Consider the following 22,194-nt stretch of genomic DNA (forward strand, 5'->3'; position numbering starts at 1 on the left):
AAAAAAGAAAAAGGAAAACAGAAAATACAGAAAAAAGAAGGAAAGAAAACGGAAAAAAAAGAAAAAGAAAGAAAAGAGAAAAAGAAAAAAAGAAAAAGAAAAGAAAAAAGAAAATAAGGAAGAAAAAATAAAAAGGCAAAAGAAAAAAGAAGAAATAAAAAGATAAAGAGAGGGAAATCAAAGAGAGCGAAGAGCGTGCGGAGGGCCAGAGCTGCTGGCTGCTGGCTGCAGGGGTGCCAGGGGCCTGGCCTCTGCTACACCATGGCTTGCTTGTGATGTGTGGTTAGCCCTGCAGACGCTGAGCCCTGGCAGCTCTCAGGACAGCACCCACCGATTCTTGCCCGTAGCAGTCTCCACCCTGTGACTCTGTTTGCATTCTCCCTCCAGCTCCTGTAGCACTCAGCTGACTTAGCCCAAGCTGGGCTCCTCTTGCACGTCCTAGAGAAGAACAGACGTGGGTGGTGCCAGTCTCTTGGTGGTGGTGCACAGCAATAAGACAAGGAACAGTGAGGTGCAAACTTGAACGCGGAAGGTTTCAGCTCTACAGGAGGAGAAACTTCTTTGGTGTGAGGGTGGCAGAGCCCTGGAGCAGGCTGCCCAGAGAGGCTGTGGGGTCTCCTTCTCTGGAGACTTTGCAAACCCTCCTGGATGGACTCCTGTGTGAGCTGCCCTAGGGGATGCTGCCTGGGCAGAGGTGTAGGACTGTGTCATGTCTGGAGTCCCTTCCAGCCTCTAACGTGCTGTGATTCTGTGGTCCCTGCCCTGAGCAGCTTCTGAGCAGTCGTGCAGAGGGAGCCGTGGGCAGGGGTCAGCATCACTCGCCTGAGGCAGCAGCAGCTCCAGTAGCTGAGCCTGGCTCTCACCCGGGGCTGCACGGTGCTGGTGAGGGCAGAAGGTTTCAGCAGGAGCTCAGGGACATCCATGTGGCCCCAGTTAGAGCCGGGGCCTTGGCTGTGCTTCCTGCACTGGCTGCAATAACAGGATGCTGGATATTTGGGCTGCCCTCCCTGCAGGGAATGTTTTCTCTTTAAAAGCAGCAAAATAAGAACTCTGTTTCCCTCTAAGATGTCAAATCGTGGCAAGATGGGGAGCTGGACTTGTGCTCTACATGGAAGCCTTGCCAGCTGTAGCTTCTCACCACTTCCTCTCAGGGCACTGCTCCCTCTTGCTTCTAACATCTTAGAGTCACAGAATGGTCTGGGCTGGAAGGCACCTCCAAAGGTCATCCAGTCCAAGCCCCTCCGCAGTCAGCAGGGACATCCTCAACCAGATCAGGTTGCCCAGAGCCCTATAGAGCCTCACCTTGGATATCTCCAGGGATGGGCCCAAACCACCCCCCCAGGCAACCTGTTCCCAGTGTTCCACCACCCTCACGGTGCAGAACTTGTTCCTAACATCCAGTCTAAACCTGCTCTGCTCTGGTTTGAAGCCATTGCCTCTTGTCCTGTCACCACAGGCCTTTGTAATCAACCTCTCTCCATCCTTCTTGTGGCCCCCTTCAGGTACTGGCAGGTTGTTCTTAGGTCTCCCCAGAGCCCTCTTTTCTCCAGGCTGAACTTGCCAGTGTTGAGGTACTCCACAGTTTTTGGGGTCTTCTATGTTTGCTGTCACTCTCCCTGGCTGGTGCTCACCTGACTGTTTGGACAGCCTCATGAACCTGCCTGCGGACAGAGAGCCTCAACTTGCTCCCTGTTGCTGGGACGTTTTAGAAGCCAGGTCTGCAGCAGCTCCCACTTGCCAGCCTGCCCATCCACTCCACGGGCTGCTTGGCCTAGCCCAGAGCTGCTGCTCTCCTTTGAAGCATGGACACTGCTAACAGCAGAGAGTAGAGGGCTGATGCCTGCCTTAAGTGCCCATGCAGCACCACCCCTGGCAGCTGCTGTCTGGGAGGAGCCTGCTGCTTCTGCCACCCCTTGAGTGCTGTGCCCAGTTCTGGGCCCCTCAACTTAAGAGAGATGCTGAGGTGCTGGAATGGACAGATCCAGCAGGAAGGTGTGGACTTGATCTGGGAAGGGAAGAGAAGGGAAGAGAAGAAAATAGAGAAGGAAGAATTCCATCTCTGTAAGAGGAGAAGAAAATTCTTCCCAGAGAGTCTGGCATGAAAAGAGGCCTGGAACAGATGAGAATCTGAATCTCCAAGTGGGAGAATTTGTGATGTGAGTCAAGAGGGAGAGAGAGGTTTAAAGAAGAGGAAGATTTACTTCCATACCACAGATGGGGAAAGAGATAGCAAAAGAATTTCTTAATACTTTGGAAGCTTTCAAGCTAACAGGAAGAAATGTTCTTGATGTGGAAAAGGGATCAAAATGTATAGTGTTGGTTTTTTACCTTGCCCTTAGATCTTTCTTTGCCCCTTTCCCCCCCTAGTTTTAAAAAAGAGCATCTTAAGCCTTTTCCTTAGCTTAAAGAAGAGCATCTTAAGCTGCCAAGGTTGTGTCTGGGTGGCAGAGCTCTTGGAGATGTGGCACGCCTTGGCCTCTGGTGTTTGGCAGGCAGGGAAGTGTCCTTCAGCACATCTGAGCTGCCCAGATCTTTGTTTTGGATGTGCCTTGGGTGTTCAAGTAGGAGCAGTGAGTGGTGCCAGGCTGGGAGAGCCTGGGGAGACATCACAGTGAGGAGCAGCACAGAATCGAAGAATAGGATCACAGAATGGGTTAGGTTGGAAGGGACCTCAAGGACCAGCCAGTTCCAACCCCCTGCCATAGGCAGGGACACCTCCCACTAGAGCAGGTCACTCAAAGCCTGGTCCTGAACACCTCCAGGGAGGTTGTGGAGCACTCAGGCCACACCTTGAGTGCTGTGTCCAGTTCTGGGCTCCTCAATTCAAGAGAGATGTTGAGGTGCTGGAAGGTGTCCAGAAGAAGGCAACAAAGGGGACAGAAGAAGGGGATACAGCCTCGAGCTGTGCCAGGGCAGGTCCAGGCTGGATGTCAGGAGGAAGCTGTTGTCAGAGAGAGTGATTGGCATTGGAATGGGCTGCCCAGGGAGGTGGTGGAGTGGCTGTGCCTGGAGCTGCAGGCAGTGGCTCTGCAGCGCTGCAGCCGCTCAGAGGCAGGGACGAGACAGGGGCTTGCTCTGCTCAGTGTCTGAGCCCTGGCAGGCCAGGCTGTGGCACAAGGAGCTTTGCACAGCACAAGAGCCTCTGCAAAGCCCTTTCAAAGCCACAAAGCCCTGCTCTGCACATGACATTCACCAGGGGTGCTGTACAGTTGCTCCAGGGCTGAAGCTCTCTCAAGGCCTTGCATTCCCTCTGATTTTCATGGGCATTCAGGGTGGTGAATCCTTTATCTGCAGCCATGAGAACAGTTCACTGAACACCTGTCACTACCACCCGTGCCCAGCTTGCTAAGCTGCAGTGCCAAAATGCCTCCACCCCCCCAGGCTTCACACTCTGAGGGTTCAGATGCAAATTAACTCCCCAGCTGTGAATGTCTGCACTTTGCCCACCTAAACTTCACTTGCAAGGCAAGGAAGCAGCTCCTTTCCAGAAGGAAGGCATTAGCATGGGTGCAGTTGTCAAGGGTGGGGGACGAGGCTGTGACTGAATGGGGCCTTGGGGGTCAGACTGGTGATCAGAACCAGCTGAGCTTGAAAAGCCAAGCAAGGGGATGTGAACAAATAGGTCTGTGGCATGGAGGCACTCTATTAAATAGGATTTGTGGTACTGGCTGCTTCAAGCTGTGCCAAGAATAGCATGGGTAGCCTTTCGTGTTGGAAATGGGCACATCTGGTCCCAGTCATGGTTGGAACCAGTGGGGCGTGGAGAAATAGGCTGTGTTACTGCTTGGTGTTTGCTTTGAGACCTTTATGAGAGGTCTGTGTACACTTCTGGAGCCCTCAGTGCAAGATGGACATGGAAGTGTTGGAGCCAGTGCAGAGGAGGCCACCAAGATGCTGAGAGGGCTGCAGCAGCTCTGCTGTGAGCACAGGCTGAGAGAGTTGGGGCTGTGCAGGCTGGAGAGGAGAAGGCTTGGAGGAGACCTTGGAGTGGCCTTGCAGGATCTGAAGGGGGCTCCAGGAGGGCTGGGGAGGGACTATTGACAAGGTCTGGTAATGAGAGGATGAGGAGGAATGGGTTTGAAGTGGCAGAAGAGAGACTGAAACTGGCTGTTAGGAAAGAGTTCTTGGCAGTGAGGGTGGTGAGAGACTGGGACAGGTTGAGGGTGGTGAGACACTGGCACAGGTTGCCCAGGGAGGATCTTTGATCACATTCTGTGACTGTGTGCCCCACAACCGCCCTGGAGGTGTTCAAGGCCAGGTTGGATGAGGTCTTGAGTGACCTGTTCTAGTGGGAAGTGTCCCTGCTTATGGCAGGGGGTTGGAACTGGCTGAGCTTTGAGGTCCTCCCCCCTGCTCCCCTCTGGTTGTGTGCTTCTGGAGTCCCTAAGTCACCAAGCTCTCTCCCAGCTCCCTCTTTCTAAAGTAACACTGCAACCCTGCACAGAAGAAGAATGAATTTACCCAACTTACTAACTCCTCCTGGCCAAGCAGGCAGCTGTGGCTTGGACAGATTCACTCTGACATGGGTCAAGAACTGGCTGGAGGCCTGGGCCCAGACAGTGGTGGTGAATGGTGCCACATCCAGCTGGCAGCTGGCACTAGTGATGTGCCCCAGGGATCAGTGCTGGGCACAGTCCTGGTCAATATCTTTACTGATGATCTGGAGCAGGGGATTGAGTCCAGCAGCAGTGAGTTTGCAGATGACACCAAGCTAGGAGCAGCTGTGGAGCTGTTGGAGGGTAGCAGAGCCCTGCAGAAGGACCTGGCCAGGCTGGATGGGTGGGCAGAGGCCAAGGGGATGAGACTGAACAAGGCCAAGTGCAGGGGTCTGCACTTTGGCCACAACAACCCCAAGCAGCACTAGAGGCTGGGGCCAGAGTGGCTGAGAGCAGCCAGGCAGAGAGGGAGCTGGGGGTGCTGGGAGAGAGGAGCTGCAGAGGAGGTGGTGGAGTGGCTGTGGCTGGAGGTGTTGAAGCCAAGCCTGGCTGGGGCACTTAGTGCCATGGTCTGGTTGCTTGGCCAGGGCTGGGTGCTAGGTTGGGCTGGAGGAGCTTGGAGCTGTCTTCCAACCTGGTTGATTCTGTTGGCATTCCAGCACAGCCAGCTGGGCACAGGTCCCTCTGGCAGGCAGTCAGAGGGCTAGAGCCAAGGGCTTTGCTCCTACAATATCCAGGAACATAAGAGGAGACAGAAGCATATCAAAGCTGCACAGAGAATCCACTCCTGGGCTTTGACATAGGAGAAATGAAGGGGCAATGAATTCATTTGTTGGGTCAGACTGGTGACAGCACTGGCAAGAGAGCTTGGGTCCTTTTTGGGTCCTTATTCCCAGGCCAGCTCCCCTGCCTCTGCCTGGCCATACCCCCCAGGCTGGGAGGGAAGGCAGAAGCAAGAGAGCTGGGTGGGTTTAAGAGAGAATTTCAAAGCTGTCGCTGCTGGGTTTGCAGATGGTGGCAGCAGATGACACAAACGAGCTCAGTTCCTTTCTCCTTAATTAAAAAATCTGAAACCAAAGAACTCCTACAAGAACTGGGCAGTTTCCTGCTTCTCCTTTTCTACTGGAAGAAGGCAACCAGAGCAAAAGAGCTCCTCTGCTCTGCCCTGCTGAGGCCACATCTGGAGTGCTGTGTCCAGTTCTGGGCTCCCCAGTTCAAGAGAGACACAGGACTGCTGGAGAGAGCCCAGCACAGAGCCACAAAGATGCTGAAGGGAATGGAACAGCTCTGTTAGGAGGAGAGCCTGAGGGAGCTGGGGCTGGGAGCTGGGAGAGGAGGAGCCTGAGAGGTGACCTCAGCAGTGGTTATCAATGTGTGCAGGGTGAGTGGCACAGGCTGGAGCCAGGCTCTGCTGGGTGATGCCCAGGGACAGCACAAGGAGCACTGGGTGCAAGCTGAGCCATAGGAAGTGCCATGGAGACATGAGGAGGAATTTTTTCCTTGTGAGGGTGACAGAGCCTGGCACAGGCTGCCCAGGGGGCTGTGGAGTCTCCCTCTGCAGATATCCAAACCCTGCCTGGATGTGTTCCTGTGTGACCTGCTCTGGGCGATGCTGCTCTGGCAGAGGTTGGACTGGCTGAGCTTTGGAGGTGCCCTCCAGCCCCTGGCACTGTGATTCTTGCAGTGGTTCCTGGAGCACACTGTCACACACATCAGTGCTGGCCTATTTTACACCAGTCCCTCTCAGGCCTAGAGCTGAGCCCATCTGAGTGCACCTTAGCCCAGCTCCTGCCCCTCCAGCAGAGCTGCTCCTGACATTGGCTGGTTTTCCTTCGTCACGCTCCTGTCGCCCATTCCTTTCATCTGTCTTGCCTGTGGCAGGGACTTTCTGCATGGAGTCTGTTTGCTGGGGTGGAAAGAGCTCTTGCCACAGGCAGGGCGAGGAGTGAGGACCTCTCTCGTCGCTGGCTGCAGCTACTCTCCTCTTGGTAGCTGCTGCTGAGCCTGGGTTTGCCACTGGCTTCCTGTGCCTTTCTGCCACGGGCCCAGAGTTTGGATGTGGCTTGCTTGGATTCCTCACTGCAGAGCCAGAGAGCAGCCAGACAGCAAGGCAAGGCTCGAGAGTGTGGACAGTGAGGCCAGGCTGGCCCCGAGGGCTAGAAACATCAAGACACCAGCAAATATTTCTCTGGATGTTAGGAACTGCTTCTCCACTGAGAGGGGTCTGGAGCGTGGAATGGTCTGCCCAGGGCAGTGCTGGAGCCCCATCCCTGGAGCTCTTCAGGCAGCCTGTGGAGCTGCACTTTGGGACAGGCTTTAGTGCTCAGCCTTTGGTGCTAGGTTGAGGGTGGCCTGGATGATCTTGGAGGTGCCTTCCAGCCAGAGAAGCTCTGTGATCCTGAAACCTTGGCTTCCAGCCCTGAGCTAACCTAAGAGCACAGGCTGAGCTCTTGGTGTCAAGTGGAAACCATTTCTGATCTTTCAGGCCAGTCCTGTTCAGCAAGAGCTCCGAGAAGGGACTTCAGGACCTGCTTCCAGGCATTCCTGCATGGCATTTATTCCCCCTGGGTTTGCCCAAACACTGGAAAGACAAAGAAATGCAGCCAGCAGACACAGTCCTGTCTTGATGCTCCTCCTCTCTGTTTGATTGTCCATCCTGTGTGCCTGAAGAGTTCTACCTGGGGCAGAAGCTGCCTGGCAGAAGGGGACCTGGGGGTTGTAATCGATGAACAACTGAATGTGAGCCAGCAGTGTGCCCAGGTGGCACAGAAAGCCAGGGGCACCCTGCTTGGGAGCAGCCAGCAGGAGCAGGGAGGGGATTGTCCTCTGGTGCTCAGCTCTGCTGAGGCCTCACCTCGAGTGTTGTGTTCAGTTTGGGGCACTCAGTACAGGAGGGAGTCACCAACCCTGCAGGTGTTGGAAAGCCATTTGGATGTGATGCCTGGGGCTAAGGTTGAGGGTGCACCTTGCAGAGCAGGGCTGTGGGTTGGACTGGGTGGTCCTGAGGTCTTTTCCAAGCAGAAGGTGTCTGTGGTGCTGTGCACTACCAGGAAGCCAAGCCCAGCACCTGCTCTGCTTGCTGAGGAGGGCTCCAGCAGTGGGTGCATTTCCCAGCAGCAGCTCCTCAGCAGCACCTCTTCCTCCTGCACTCCCAGTTCCCTGCTGCATGTTGCTGCCGGGCTGATGTGTGCTGCTCTTAGCTCAGCAGGCTTTACTGCTCCCCTGCTTACAGCCCAGTGAGTGGAGTGAATTTATGGAGGGAAAAGCAGCCCAAACCAAGCACTCATAATGACATTTCTTGAGAGAACAGGAATTGCTCATTCAGCTGTTCACACGCTGCAGAGCAGAGCCCAGATCCTCTCTCAAGCTGCAAACCTTCCTGAAGCCTGCATCCCTTTGAGGATTTAGGACTGGATTCTCATTTATACTCAGGTCTCTGGAGCCAGCCAGCACAGGATGTAAATTGCTTCTGCTCTGACTTTCACATGAGAATTAGGCCTGCAGAGTCAACTTGAGTTACCTTGTGCTGGCAGCAGCGGGCAGATCTGACCACCTGTTGTTTCTTGGTTAAGCTTAACTGTATTTAGGGGTGGGTTCTTGGCAGGAGTGCTTCTCTTGCTCTCTGTTGTCATAGCCCTGACCACTAGATGCTACTGCAACACAAACACAGTGATGCTTAAATGGAATAAACCAGAGTGGGGCCCTGGGAGTTCAGCATGGAAAGGTCTTTCTGCAGCTCTGGTGCTTTCTGCTGGTGTGACACTCCTGATAAGGTGCTGTGGAGCTGGCAGGGTGAGCCCTGGGACAAGGCAGGGGCTCAGGGCTGATAGAGAAGTGCAGGATGCCATGATCAGCCTAAAACAACCTCTTTCAGAGGCTGGGCCCTGGCTGACAAAAGAAGGGCACGGGAGCGTGGAGCTCCATGCACCACAGTGTGCAATGCAGGGCTGCAGGAGCTGGCTGGCTGCTGGAGGAAGGCAAGGTGTGAAGTGCTGCTGCACTGCTGCTGGCCATGCCTGTGCTGGGCTGATGCTTGGGCTTGAGGACCTTTCCCAGCCTTTATGATTTTATGTCTCATAGATTGGTTTAGGTTGGAAGGGACCTCAGACATCCTTGAGTTCCAGCCTCCCTGCAGAGACACCTTCCATAGAGCAGGTGGCTCAAGGCCTCATCCAACCTGGCCTTGAACACCCCCAGGCAGGGGGCATTTATGACCTCCCTGGGCAACCTGTGCTAGTGGCTCCCTACCCTCACTGTGAAGAGTTTCTTCCAGTCTCAGTCTCCTCTACTTAAGCTTCAATCCATTGCCTCTCACCCTGTGAGTCCTCTCAACTGGTTCATGTATAGATCTAGATGCTGAGTTTATGACTAACAGGAATGTTTGGACCCCCCAGGCTGACATCTCCAGCCTACTAGATGTTAGATGTCCCTGGTTGGCCTGGCATGGAGATGTGCTGATTGTGTGTTAGCCAAAGCATCACTCCAGAGAAGCATCTCTCAGCATCCAGGCCTCAGGAGGGGAGCCCCAGCAGCTCCTCACGGCTGTCTGTGCCCTGTCTCTAGCCCAGCCTTACCTGCTCACTTGCTGGGAGCCTGCTGGGACTCTGCAATGGGCTGCTGGGGGTGACCAGAGCTCAGCAGAGGGCATGGCTTAGGCACAGACGGGCACAGCTGGGCATTTATTTGCCCATGGGCTGATTTTGATTTCCAGAGCTGGAGATCTAGTCCTTCAGTGGTCGTTTGAGATGGCTCCAAAGGTGATCCCAGGGCTGGGACACCTCTGCTATGAGGATAGGTGGAATGAACTGGGCTTGTCCAGCTGGAGAAGACTCCAGGGGGACCTTAGGATCCCTTCAGCTGTTGGAGTGCAGCTCTACAGGAAGGCTGCAGAGGGACTTTCCCTCAGGGTGTCCAGGGACAGCACAAGGGGAAAAGGTTTGGAGCTGAGGCAGAGCAGGGTTAGACTGGAGCTGAGGAAGAGGTTCCTCAGCAGGAGGGTGGTGAGGCTCTGGCACAGGCTGCCCAGGGAGGCTGTGGCTGCCTCCAGCCCAGGCTGGATGAAAGCTTGAACAGCTGAGAGTAGCTGAGAGGTGTCCCTGCCTGCGGTTGGGAGCTTGGAGCAGATGATCCTTGAAGTCCCTTCCAACCTGAGCCATAACTCACTGATTCTGTGTCTGTGTCTGTGGTGGAACAGAGAGGAGGCTCTCCTCCAGTGGTTACAGCAGGTAGCAAGCAGGGAACAGAGAGGTGTGACAGATCTGCTCCCTCTTCCCCACTGCAGTTTCTTTCTGCTTTCTTTTTCGGACTCCTTTTTTTTTCTCCCCAGAAGCAAAAGAATTCTTAGGGAAATGGAATTTTTATTTGAAGCACCAACAGAAAGCTTGCTGAAAACCCCCAGGCTGAAAACAATCTGCTTTTAGGCAACTCCAGGTCCCTAGGCTGGCTTCATTTGATCCCTGACGTCCTCAGCGTGCTGCTGCCCGTCCTAAGGCTTCCTTTCGCAGCAGAAGGCAGCAATAAAGGCAGCAAATGTTCCCTTTGCCCTCTCACTGCCTTTGGTTTGTCTGGGCTGGCCTCAGCACCCCTGAGGAGGCAGCAGAGGGACAGCTTGTACCTCTCTGCCTTAGAACAAGTACACTCAGTGGAGACAGACTCCTCAGTCGGCTGTCTGGGCACTTCTCTTGCCACAACACAGCCAAGGAGCCCAGTTCCTTGGAGCTCCTTCTCCTGCTGCCTCTCTGCTTCACACCACTGCTGTGTGGAGCTCTGCTCCCTGGAATCTTGCTCCGATTTGCTCTTGTGGCAAGTGGGCCAGCTGCCAGCAGGGCCAGGGCAGAGTGCTCTGCATAGCTCTGCTGCTGGCTTTACACAAGTGAGGGTGCTCTGGTTTCTGTTGGTGTGCTCTCATCTCTGATAGCTTTAGCTCCTGGAGGAAGCCCCCCAGGCTCTGTCTACTGAGCTTGTACATTCTGATGGCTCTTGACATGCTCTGCTGTCTGTGCAGGTTTACTCCCTGCCCTGTGTGCAGCTGGAGCAGGAGCTCAGAGTGGTGCCCAGTTTACCACGCACATAATGCAACCTGGGGAGAGGCATTTCACCAGAGGGCTGTGCCACTCGTGTCTGCTGCCTCTTCTGCTGCTCAGCTTGGCCTGCTTGCCCCCTTAGCTGAGCACAGGCTGGAGCAGCTGTCTGGGGGGAAATCCTAGCTGCCGTGTTTCTTTCATGCACTGCCTGATGAGAAGCTTGACTGTGTTGTGTGGAGCCCCCGCGGGCTGGGAGCATGCTTGCAACAGCTTCCACCCTCCTGCAACCTGATGCCTTCCAGGAAAGGTGAAATCACCAGCCAGGTGACCACAGCAGATTTACACACCGTCATCTGTCCCGTGGTTACAGGGAGAGCTAAACCCAGGAACCGACTCAGGGAGCTGGGGGTGTGCAGCCTGCAGAAGAGAAGGCTCCAAGGGGACCTCAGAGCTGCCTGCCAAGAGCTGAAGGGATCCTACAGGAAGGCTGCAGAGGGACTTCTCATCAGGGTGTCTGGAGACAGCACAAGGGGCAATGGTTTGAAGCTGAGGCAGAGCAGGGTTAGACTGGAGCTGAGGAAGAAGTTCTCCAGTAGGAGGGTGGTGAGACTCTGGCACAGGCTACCCAGGGAGGCTGTGGCTGCCTCCTGCCTGGGGATGTTGAAGGCCAGGCTGGGTGAGGCCTTGAACAGCTGAGTCTAGCTGAGAGGTGTCCCTGCCTGAGACAGGGAGGTCGGAGCAGATGATCTTTGAAGTCCCTTCCCACCTAAGCCATAGCTCATTGATTCCATCAGTCTGTCTGTGGTGGAAGAGGCTCTCCTGGAGTGTTTACAACCTGCCTTGAGCAGCTGAGTCTAGTTGAGAAGTGTCCTGCCCATGGTGGTGGGGGGGTGGAGCAGATGAGCTCTGAGGTCCCCGCTGGATTTGCAGCACTCCATGAACTGGAGCCTTTCCCAGAGCTGGTGTGCAGGAAGGTGTGTGCCGAGCACAGCGGCGGGCGAGGAGCACAGCTGCACGCAGCCACCGAGCGCACTCCTGCGCGGGCTGCGGCGCCTCTGCGGCGTCCCAAGGCACAGGACTCGTTCCCCTTTCTCATGTCTTCCAAGGAGCTGGAGAGCTTCCAGGTGGCTGGGTGGTCACTGGTGCAGGGGATCAGACACACCTGAAAGGATGTGCTCGAGTGAATTTGTGCTCAGCTCAAACCAGAGCCTGCCAAGGAAGAGCTCTGCCCTGCCAGTAAACACCCGAGAGGCTGATGGGTCTGCTCCTCTGTCAGGGGCTCACCCTCAAACCTCTCCCCGACCTGAGGGCCATGAAAGCAGCTCCCCAAGACCTGGCATTTTCACCCTGGTGGAGAAGAACTATTAAAGAGGGCTCAAAGGGGCAAGCCCTTCGCAGCTGCTGGAATGGCAGTAGAGGGAGAAGCTTGGCAGGGGAGGACTGGGCAATAACACCCCCTGACTGTGAGGCAGCCTCACTGAGGCCATGCTAAATGGGCTGTAACAGGGAGAGCAGAAATGTGCACCGTCAGCACTAGCACACTGGGGGGGGAGAGAGAGAGAGTTTGGCCAGGACCAAAACGTTCAGATTTACATTTGGACTGGGGCTAATTTGCCTTCAAATGGTGCATGCTTTGCTCGTGCTCAGGTCAGGCTGCTTGGGGAGGCCACTGAGGCAGGCCAGGCAGTTCTGCTGCAGCAGCAAGACTCTGTTTGGACACTTCCCTCTCCACATAAAACCTCCAGCACACATGTGCTAGTGTGGAGCTAGTTAGAATGTTTTGGTGAGAAGACCTGGATTACAGGCTGTGAAACAGTGCTGATGTCTGCTTCACTCACAGGCTTGCTGAGAAGTATAAGAGCACAGCATAGCTAAGGGAGTCTCCTCTCACTGCTGCTGGGGAACTGGCTGAGCTGCATCTCTGACCTCACCCTCCATTTACTTCTCTAATCCACTTTGTTTCCTAACCCCCCTGGCCAAACCTCCACACTTCCTTGGGACTGAAGTAAGGTTGAGAGGGGTAAGGTGAAGGTGAAGGAGTGGTTGGGAACCCCTCCTGGGGACTCAGGTGTCTGGGAGGGGAGTTGTGCTTCTGCATTCCCTTTTGCCTTGTCTATTGCTGCCTATACTGTAAGTAGCTGCTTACATATTGTGCTAGCGGTAAATAAGCTTCACTTACCTTCCAGAGCTGCTGAGTCAAGTCTGGGAGACTTCCAAAGTGTGGGGGGCAGAGAACACCCAAACCATCACAACACACAAACCCTTGCTTGTTGTCCAGTGGCACCTCCCTATCAGCCACACGGAGACATGTCCAGCTGAAGATGTGTCACTAGTGCCAAACCCATCCTTCTCCAGAGCTGCCAGGGAGCTGCAGAGGGAAAGGAACCTGCTGGAAGAAGAGGACTCCTCAGGCATCTCCAGCAGGCTCAGGCGAGGCTTCTCCAGACGGCTCACAGGCTCCTTCCTGCCCTCTTCAGCAGGCAGCAGAGAGAAGCAGCTGAAAGGAGAGAAGCTCACCCAGCACCCAGAGGTGACATCAGAGCAGTCATGGAGCCTAACCTGCCCTAACGAGCCGGGGGGCCAAGCAGGCCCCCCGGCCTTTGGAACCCACTCCCACACACCCAGTGCACACCACAGGCACTCACCGGTGACGAGGGGAGCAGGATCCCTCTGCCCAGATGGGCGAACTTGGGGCTCTGCCTCGCCTGCGCTGCTTATAAAGGGCAGTGGGCAGGGAGGGCAAAGTGGTCACACCTGGGGGGGGAGGAGACTGCCGCAGGACCCAGGTGCGGTGCGTTAGGGGAAAGGCAGTGCGGGGCGGGAGAGGGGAGGTGGTGCTGAAAGGACAGAGGGGAGCTGGGACGAGGAAGGTGGGAGGAAAGGAAGGGATGGAGAGGAAAGGAAGGGATGGAGAGGAAAGGAAGGGATGGAGAGGAAAGGAGGGAGACTGGAAAATGAATGAAACTGGAAACTGGACTGTAGCAAAGCAAACCCAACAAAGGTGGAGCTGCTCTGGCAGGGCAGCTGGACTGCATGTTGAAGCCAAGCCTGGCTGGGGCACTTAGTGCCATGGTCTGGTTGCTTGGCCAGGTCTGGGTGCTAGGTTGGGCTGGGTGAGCTTGGAGGTCTCTTCCAACCTGCTTGATTCTATGACTCCATGAAGTATCTACCCCAGCCAGGCTTGGCTTCAACACCTCCAGGCACAGCCACTCCACCACCTCCCTGGGCAGCCCATTCCAATGCCAATCACTCTCTCTGCCAACAGCTTCCTCCTAACATCCAGCCCAGACCTCCCCTGGCACAGCTTGAGACTGTGTCCCCTTGTTCTGTTGCTGGGTGCCTGGCAGCAGAGCCCAACCCCACATTCCCTGAGCCTCCTCTGCTGCAGGCTGCACACTCCCAGCTCCCTCAGCCTCTCCTCACAGGGCTCTGCTCCAGGCCCCTCCCCAGCCTTGCTGTCCTTCTCTGAGCACCTTCCAGCACCTCAACATCTCCCTTGAGCCGAGGAGCCCAGCACTGCACACAGTATTTACACAGGTTTGGCATCTTCTGCTGGGGTGCCCATAGAAGTTGTGTCTCTCATAGCACTGCCCAGGTGTGGCTGCCTTGGGCATCCCTGCATGTCTGTGCTGCAGGCCTCCAACGACCCCAGCCAAGCTCTTGGTAATTCCCCACGGGGCAGCTTCTTGGCTCTCCTCACAGCAGAAGGTCTCATAGCTGCAGGTGTGTGCCGAGCCAGAAGCCCACGTGAGGGGCTCTCCTGGCCTGCAGCAGTAGTCTGAAGGACACAGTACCACTGAAGGAGCAAGCAGCTCCAAAGGAGACTGAAGGCAAGATGGCAAGGCTCCAGCCTGCCAGTACCTGAGGGGGGCTGCAAGAAGGATGGAGAGAGTCTGTTTGCAAAGGGCTGTGGTGATAGGAGCAGGGGCAGCGGCTTCAAACCAGAGCAGAGCAGATTTAGACGGGGTCTTAGAACAGGTTCTTTACTATGAGGGGGGTGGAACACTGCAGCAGGCTGCCTGGGGAGATAGTTGAGGCCCCATTCCTGGAGATAGTCAAGGGTGGGCTCGACAGGGCTCTGGGCAACCTGATTTAGTGGAGGATGTCCCTGCTGACTGCAGGGTGGGGTTGGACTGGATGAGCTTTGGCGGTGCCTTCCAGCCCAGCCCATTCAGTCATTCTATGAAAGATCATCTTTCAGGGCAGAGCTCATTGCTGTCTGCAGCTCCCTGAAGGGAGGCTGTAGCCAGGTGGGGTTGGGCTCTGCTGCCAGGCACCCAGCAGCAGAGGTGGTGCCACAGCTCCTGGCTCAGAGCAGATGGTCTCACACACACTCACTCACCAGCCACTGCCATATACCAAACAGTCTGGCAACGTGGATTCTGCCTTCTTCAAGTCTCAAAGCCTGAGTGCACCAACTGCATGGCTGCACCAACTGCATGGCTGCACCAGCTGAGTGCACCAACTGCATGGCTGCACTGACTGCATGGCTGCACCAGCTGCATGGCTGCACCAGCTGAGTGGCACCAACTGCATGGCTGCACCAACTGCATGGCTGCACTGACTGCATGGCTGCACCAGCTGCATGGCTGCACCAGCTGAGTGCACCAACTGCATGGCTGCACCAACTGCATGGCTGCACCAGCTGCATGGCTGCACCAGCTGAGTGCACCAACTGCATGGCTGCACCAACTGCATGGCTGCACCGACTGCATGGCTGCACCAGCTGCATGGCTGCACCAACTGAGTGCACCAACTGCATGGCTGCACCAACTGCATGGCTGCACCAGCTGCATGGCTGCACCAGCTGAGTGCACCAACTGCATGGCTGCACCAACTGCATGGCTGCACCAACTGCATGGCTGCACCAGCTGCATGGTTCCACCAGCTGCCCTGCCAGAGCAGCTCCACCTTTGTTGGGTTTGCTTTGCTACAGTCCAGTTTCCAGTTTCATTCATTTTCCAGTCTCCCTCCTTTCCTCTCCATCCCTTCCTTTCCTCTCCATCCCTTCCTTTCCTCTCCATCCCTTCCTTTCCTCCCACCTTCCTCGTCCCAGCTCCCCTCTGTCCTTTCAGCACCACCTCCCCTCTCCCGCCCCGCACTGCCTTTCCCCTAACGCACCGCACCTGGGTCCTGCGGCAGTCTCCTCCCCCCCCAGGTGTGACCACTTTGCCCTCCCTGCCCACTGCCCTTTATAAGCAGCGCAGGCGAGGCAGAGCCCCAAGTTCGCCCATCTGGGCAGAGGGATCCTGCTCCCCTCGTCACCGGTGAGTGCCTGTGGTGTGCACTGGGTGTGTGGGAGTGGGTTCCAAAGGCCGGGGGGCCTGCTTGGCCCCCCGGCTCGTTAGGGCAGGTTAGGCTCCATGACTGCTCTGATGTCACCTCTGGGTGCTGGGTGAGCTTCTCTCCTTTCAGCTGCTTCTCTCTGCTGCCTGCTGAAGAGGGCAGGAAGGAGCCTGTGAGCCGTCTGGAGAAGCCTCGCCTGAGCCTGCTGGAGATGCCTGAGGAGTCCTCTTCTTCCAGCAGGTTCCTTTGCCTCTGCAGCTCCCTGGCAGCTCTGGAGAAGGATGGGACCTGGCTTCACGGATGCCCTTTGGCTCTCTGACCTCCGGAGGATGAGTTCTGCTCACGTCCAAGCTGGGGTTTGGCACCCAGCTGGGGTTTAGCTGCAGCCACGCTCCAGCCCCCAGCTGGGCTGTGTTGGTGGCACAGGCACTGAGTAGGTGACTGCTCCGTGTGTGCCAGCACAGCACTGCCAGGTGCTCTTCCCAGTGCTCCACAGGCTGTGCAGGGGGCTTAGGTCTAACCCTTTTGCCTTCTTTAGCTCCATGAAGTATGGAGATGTCTGGGGTTGAAGTCATCCCCCATGTGTTGGTAACAACCTGGAGTGGCTTGGGTTGGAAGGGAGCTCAAAGCTCAGCCAGTGCCAACCCCCTGCTATAGGCAGGGACACCTCCCACTGAAACAGGCTGCTCAAGGCCTCATCCAGCCTGGACTTGAACACCTCTAGGGAGGTTGTGGGGCACAGAGTCACAGAATGGGATCAAAGCTCACGTTGGGTGCTTCTGTGCCTCACAGCCTCCCTGGACAGCCTGTGCCAGTGTCTCACCACCCTCACTCCAAACAACCCTTTCCTAACATCCACTTTCCATCTCCCCTTTGCCATTTCAAACCCATTCCTCCTCCTCCTCTCATTACCAGACCTTGTCAATAGTCCCTCCTGGAGCCCCCTTCAGATCCTGGAAGGCCACTCCAAGGTCTCCTCCAAGCCTTCTCTTCTCCAGCCTGCACAGCCCCAACTCTCTCAGCCTGTGCTCACAGCAGAGCTGCTGCAGCCCTCTCAGCATCTTGGTGGCCTCCTCTGCACTGGCTCAAACCATTCCATGCCTTTCTTGTGTTGGGGGCTCCAGCACTGCACAGAGGGCTCCAGGTGGGTTCATATGCTTAGGTGCTCCCTTCTCCCCCTCAGGGCCAGGCTGACAGAGCAGTGGGTTGCTGAGCAGGCATGAGGCTGTGATGGTTTCTGACATGGCCCATGGCTGTGCTGCTCTAGAGAGCACTGAGGTCATTCCTGCCTCATTTACGTTGTCTTCCCAACTTTTGAGCTTAACCCTGCTGGTGCTCCTGTGGGCCTCTGGCAATGTACTTCCAGCCTCCTCTTTTTCTGGTAGTGACCTACTCCGCCTCTCAACCAGGCACGGGAGGATGATGGTTGCTATGGCAAGCCCCAGACTACTTGGTCCTCTTGCAGTGGCATCACTCAGGCACATCACAAAGTTGAGCAGGTTGGCAGAGACCTGCACATTGATCCAGTCCAACCTAGCCTCCAGCCCTGCCCAGTGTGCAAGCATCCATTCACCAGAGCTCAGTGTTCAGCAGAATGGGCACAGCCTGCCAGTGCTAAGAGTCAGTCCTGCTTCAGGCAGGAACAGCTCTGCAATGGCTTCATGAGAAGCTCTTCAGAGCCTGTCTGACTCCTGTGGGCTTCTCCCCCTCACACCCACGGGGAGCCAGAGGCTGCCTTGTAGCCCGCGGGCTCGTGGCTGTTATGGGCCCTCAGCAGCTGGCTGCCCTTGGTGCTTGTGTCGGGGCAGAGGTTCCTTGGTCTGCCCCACTGCTCAGAGGCTGGCACCATGCACAGCACCACTGTGGTGATGTCTTGCTCTCCCTCCAGAGCTGCTTTCCAGGCATTCCCTGTGGCTCAACATCACTCACTGGGGGGGAACAAAGAACCTTGAGTCAGACTTTTAAAGGGCAGGACAGAGCCATGGAAAGCCATAATGTGACAAGGAGGTGTTGGTGACTCAAAGCTCCTTCTTGCTCTGGGAGCTCAAAGCTGCTGGGAATCCATTGCCATGTGGCCCACACCACAGGGCCTCTGTGCCAGATGCAGTTTGTGACTGGGCCCAAAACCTGGTTTGAAACTCTGCTGCTGACTGAAAGTGAATTGCTGTAACCTCCCCAACCATTTGTACTGCACAAACCCAGGGGCTGAGGAAAGTGGACAAGCAGCAAGGCTTAGTCTGTGTGTGGGAGCAGAAAGAAACACAAACACACGTTAGGAGCTGGATGTTCTCATCACAGAACCAACCAGGCTGGAAAAGACTTTGAGATCATCAAGCCCAACCTAACACCTTCTAATTAATTAAACCCTGGCACCAAGTGTCTCATGCAGCCTCCTCTTGAACACCTCCAGGCACAGTGACTCCACCACCGCCCTGAGCAACCCATTCCAGTGCCAATCACTCTCTCTGACAACAACTTCTTCCTAACATCCAGCCTGACCCTGCCCTGGCACAACTCCAGACTCTGTCCCCTTGTTCTGGTGCTGCTTGCCTGGCAGCAGAGCCCAACCCCACCTGGCTACAGCCTCCCTGCAGGCAGCAATGAGCTCTGCCCTGAATCTCCTCTGCTGCAGGCTGCACACCCCCAGCTCCCTCAACCTCTCCTCACAGGGCTGTGCTCCAGGCCCCTCCCCAGCCTTGATGCCCTTCTCCAAACACCTTCCAGCACCTCAGCATCTCTCTGCAATTCAGGAGCCCAGAACTGGACACAGGGCTCAAGGTGTGGCCTGAGCAGTGCTGAGCAGAGGGGCAGAAGGACTGCCCTGGTGCTGCTGGCCACGCTATCCTGCACCCAGCAAAGTGGTCAGGAAGCCCTTTCCCTCTGAGTGTTCTATTAAAGAGAGCTTCCCAACCTCAGCAATTCCATCTTCCCAGCTGCACCTACTCCTGGTTTTGCTTGGTGAGGCTTGGGTCAAACTCAACTGCACAACAAGTGTGGGCTTCACTGGTGGTGTTTTTCACCTGTGTCACCACATACGTGCCATAAAGGCTGCCCAACTGTTGTGCCCTCTCCCTCCTGCTCTGGCACGCACGGAGCCTGCTCCGCACACCTGCAGCCAGCTGCTCTGGCCTCCGGGGCTGGCCAGGCAGACCCTCCCCAGCCAAAGCTGCTTGGGCATCCTGCACCAGCTGAAACCAGCATCCATCTGGAGTCTGTCTGAAAGCCTGAGGGTGCTCTGGGGCTGTGAAGGGTGACCAACCCCGGGGTTGGTGACAGAAGTCATGAGCCTGCCTGTGCCCTTCGGTAGGGAAGGCAGCGCCTGCAGCAGCCTTTCTTCTGCCTGGGATAAGAAGGGAAAACACAAATGTGATGGGGAAACTAATTGTGAGGGCCCTAATTGAAACCACTGGGATGAGTATTGCATTACAGCGCAAAGCAGCAGATGGGTTTGACCTTTCTGTGAACTCCACAGCCCTGCTAGGAGCATAAATTTGAAGTCTCCTAGCGGAAAAGCGTTCTGGCACCGAGCTGGTGTCTGCAGTCGGGATTGTGCCTGCAGGTATCAGTGCACACAATCTCTGCCTCGTGGAGCACTCTGTCCCCTGGGGCTTCTTGTGTTTTGCCTCGGGTTGCTGTAGCCCCTCTCAGAGGCTTTCAGCAGCCTGGCCGGGCTCCGGCTGCTCCCCCCTTCTCTTTCTGTGGCTCTCCCAAGAAGGTGGTCAGAAAGGCCATGGCCACTGGACAGAACAGAAGGCTGTGTCCTGCAGAAACGCCTGCTGGAGACAAATGACCTTTGCCTGCTGCCAGTTGCCACCAACGGTTAAGGCAGGCGATTTATGGCTGTGCAGCTCACACCTGCCCTGTGGACGTGATCCTGCCCCTCTGCTCTGCACTGCTGAGACCCCACCTGGAGTGCTGCATCCAGCTCTGGTGCCCCTGGGACAAGAGGGATGTGGAGGTGCTGGAGTGTGTCCAGAGCAGGGCCAGGAGGATGCTCAGAGGCTGCAGCAGCTCTGCTGTGAGCACAGACTGAAAGAGTTGGGGCTGTGCAGGCTGGAGCAGAGGAGGCTCCCAGGGGACCTTCTTGTGGCCTTCCAGGGTCTGAAGTGGGCTACAAAAAAGCTGGGGAGGGACTTTTTAGGATGTCAGGGAGTGATAGGAGTAGGCAGAATGGATCCAAACTAGAGAAGGGGAGATTTAGATTAGACATTAGGAAGTAGTTCTTCACCATGAAGGTGAGATCCTGCAACAGGTTGCCCAGGCAGAGGGTGGAAGCCTCATCTCTGGAGGTGTTTAAGGCCTGGCTGAGGCTCTGTGCAGCCTGCTCTAGTGTGAGGTGTCCCTGCCCATGGTGGGGGTTGGCACTGGCTGACCCTTGTGGTCTCTTCCAGCCCTGACTGGTTCTGTGATCAAGTCTCTGCACAAGATGTAGTTAAAGCATAAGGGGCCAAAGAATCCCACCCCAGCTGTGACATGTGGCACCCCTGAAAGCTGAGTGCTTCCAGATGGACATCAGCCCTTCTCCAGTGCTTGGGAAGTGCTTACTGGCTCTTGGAGGGCACCAGGGGCAAATCTTTGTTCATCTTTCAGCTGGAAATGTGTTCTGGATGTGCTGTGATTGTCTGACCACTAATGGCTTTGGTGTTCCTCACTGGCAGATTCATAGGCAGTTAGGGAGGGGGAGACAGATGTAGTAGCTGCTTGATGCCAAGGTCATCCTCCACATGGTTGGAAAACAGAATTCCTCACTTGAAGTTGTTTGGCCAGGGCTGGGTTCTAGGTTGGGCTGGATGAGCTTGGAGCTCTCTTCCAACCTGGATAAAAAAAGAAGGAGAAAGACTCAGCGCTTTTTGTCATGACTTTACCAATGCCTTGGACTAACACCGTGAGAGGAGCCTCATCCCACCCGACTCTGCTGCCTTCTGCCAGAATTTAGGGACCAGATCTGAGACAAGGGAATTAAAAAGCCCCACCAGAAAATAAGGCCACTGTTGTTTGGGCTCTGCTTGCAGCAGCTTGGTGTGGAGCTGAGGCAGGGAGGGCTCCTTCTCCCAGGCTACTCCAGCGGGAGGACACAGAGAGGGCTGTGTTGCTTTCCATGCTGCTTGAGGTTTGTGTTTATTTATGCACCACATTTAAGTCTTTATTTATTCTGCATGGGAGAGTGGAGTTAATGCTTGGCTCTGGGCAGTCCTGTGTTTATCCTCAGGGCTGCAAATGTCCTGGCTGACAATGGGTTTTAACCCCGAGAGGAAAGAGCCACCTGTAAGGCTGTAGTGCCTGCCTAATGAGGAGCCACCAGTGGGATATTTACTCCCAGAAACAATCCTGAGGTGACTGAGTCTGTGCCCAAGGGCTGGGACCCTTCTCTGGTTGGTTGGTTGTGGCTCCTGGAGCACGAAGTGCAGGGACCAAGGTGCTGTTGCTGGCAGCAGCTGGTAGTGCAGGATGGAGGTAATGGCACATGTGTGCCTCGACCCCTTCCTCCACCTCTCTTTAATGTTCTTGCTACTCTCAGCCACAGAACAGCCCTTGAGGGCCAGCTGCCACCAAGTGCAGCAAGGGAATACCCCTGTGGATGCGCTGGCTCCTGCTCTGAGCTGGACGAAGCAGGCAGGGAGCCCACTCTGTCTGCGGCCACGTCCGTGCCCTTGTCCCCCTTGGCGTGGCACAGGGCGCGCGGAAGCGCCGGGAGTCGCTCTGTCACCACGGCCCGTTGTCAGCAGCTGCAGCTCTGAGGCACTGCCTGGTGAGCCAGCATCCCTCTCAGCTTGCAGAAGCCATCCAGTTCCCTCTTTGTTCCTTGGCAAATGGGGGATAACAAAGGGCCCTGCTGAAATCCAGCCGTGTTGCAAGCTCTGCAAGTGGCAGTTGGGGGCTTGGGGTGAGAGGAATGGCAGAGCCTCCTGTTGCTGCTGTTCCCGGCCTGGTGGCACAGCTGGAGGTGGCTTCCTTGCACATCGCAGGGTCCAGAAGGCTGGAGGTGTTTGTGTGCAGAGCTGTGAGTAGTGAAGGTGGCTCTCAGCTCAGATGTCCCTGGATGCTTCCACGTTCCCTGGGGGTGCTCTGCTGCCTCCTTTGCTTACCGGCCCCGATCCGTGAGAGCCTGCTGCGTTTCGCTGCCTTGGCCGCCGCCTCTGAGCTCCTCCACACTAAGGTGCTGGGCAGTGGTAGACAGCAGCTGAGCTGCATGACCTGTGCTCACATGGCACCTCCTCTGTCTGTGCTGTGAGCCAGGGGCTCCAGACGTGGCTGGGAGCACACCACACACGTGGCGCTCCTCAGCCCCTCTCCACTGAGGGCCAGAGCCACATCCGACTGCCAGAGCTCGGGCGCCACGTTCCCGTCCTACCAACAGGACAGAAAGGCTGCCTGTGGGGGTGAAGATGCCCGCCCAGCCTTGCAGGAATGCCATGCTGCTTTCCTTTCCCGGCAGGCCTCTGCTAGTT

The 22,194-nt window shown here is 56.1% G+C and overlaps 3 long non-coding RNA genes across 5 annotated transcripts in view; 2 read left to right on the top strand and 1 right to left on the bottom strand.

Moving 5' to 3' along the window:
* Positions 1-22,194, top strand: part of LOC135177249 (uncharacterized) — a 247,834-nt gene that overhangs the window by 108,744 nt on the left and 116,896 nt on the right. The window lies entirely within an intron of this gene.
* LOC135177802 (uncharacterized) lies at positions 11,538-13,135 on the bottom strand. Of its 2 annotated transcripts, XR_010303160.1 has the most exons (3): positions 13,105-13,135; positions 12,639-12,956; positions 11,538-11,621 (listed from the first exon to the last, which is right to left on the bottom strand). It is a non-coding gene; the product is annotated as an uncharacterized LOC135177802 (long non-coding RNA). The 2 variants fall into 2 exon arrangements; XR_010303159.1 differs by having other exon boundaries at positions 12,639-13,128.
* On the top strand, positions 15,696-16,319 carry LOC135177803 (uncharacterized). The gene is made up of 2 exons (XR_010303161.1): positions 15,696-15,726; positions 15,875-16,319. It is a non-coding gene; the product is annotated as an uncharacterized LOC135177803 (long non-coding RNA).

Source organism: Pogoniulus pusillus, chromosome 8 (assembly GCF_015220805.1).
Source record: "Pogoniulus pusillus isolate bPogPus1 chromosome 8, bPogPus1.pri, whole genome shotgun sequence".
Classification (NCBI taxonomy): domain Eukaryota; kingdom Metazoa; phylum Chordata; class Aves; order Piciformes; family Lybiidae; genus Pogoniulus; species Pogoniulus pusillus.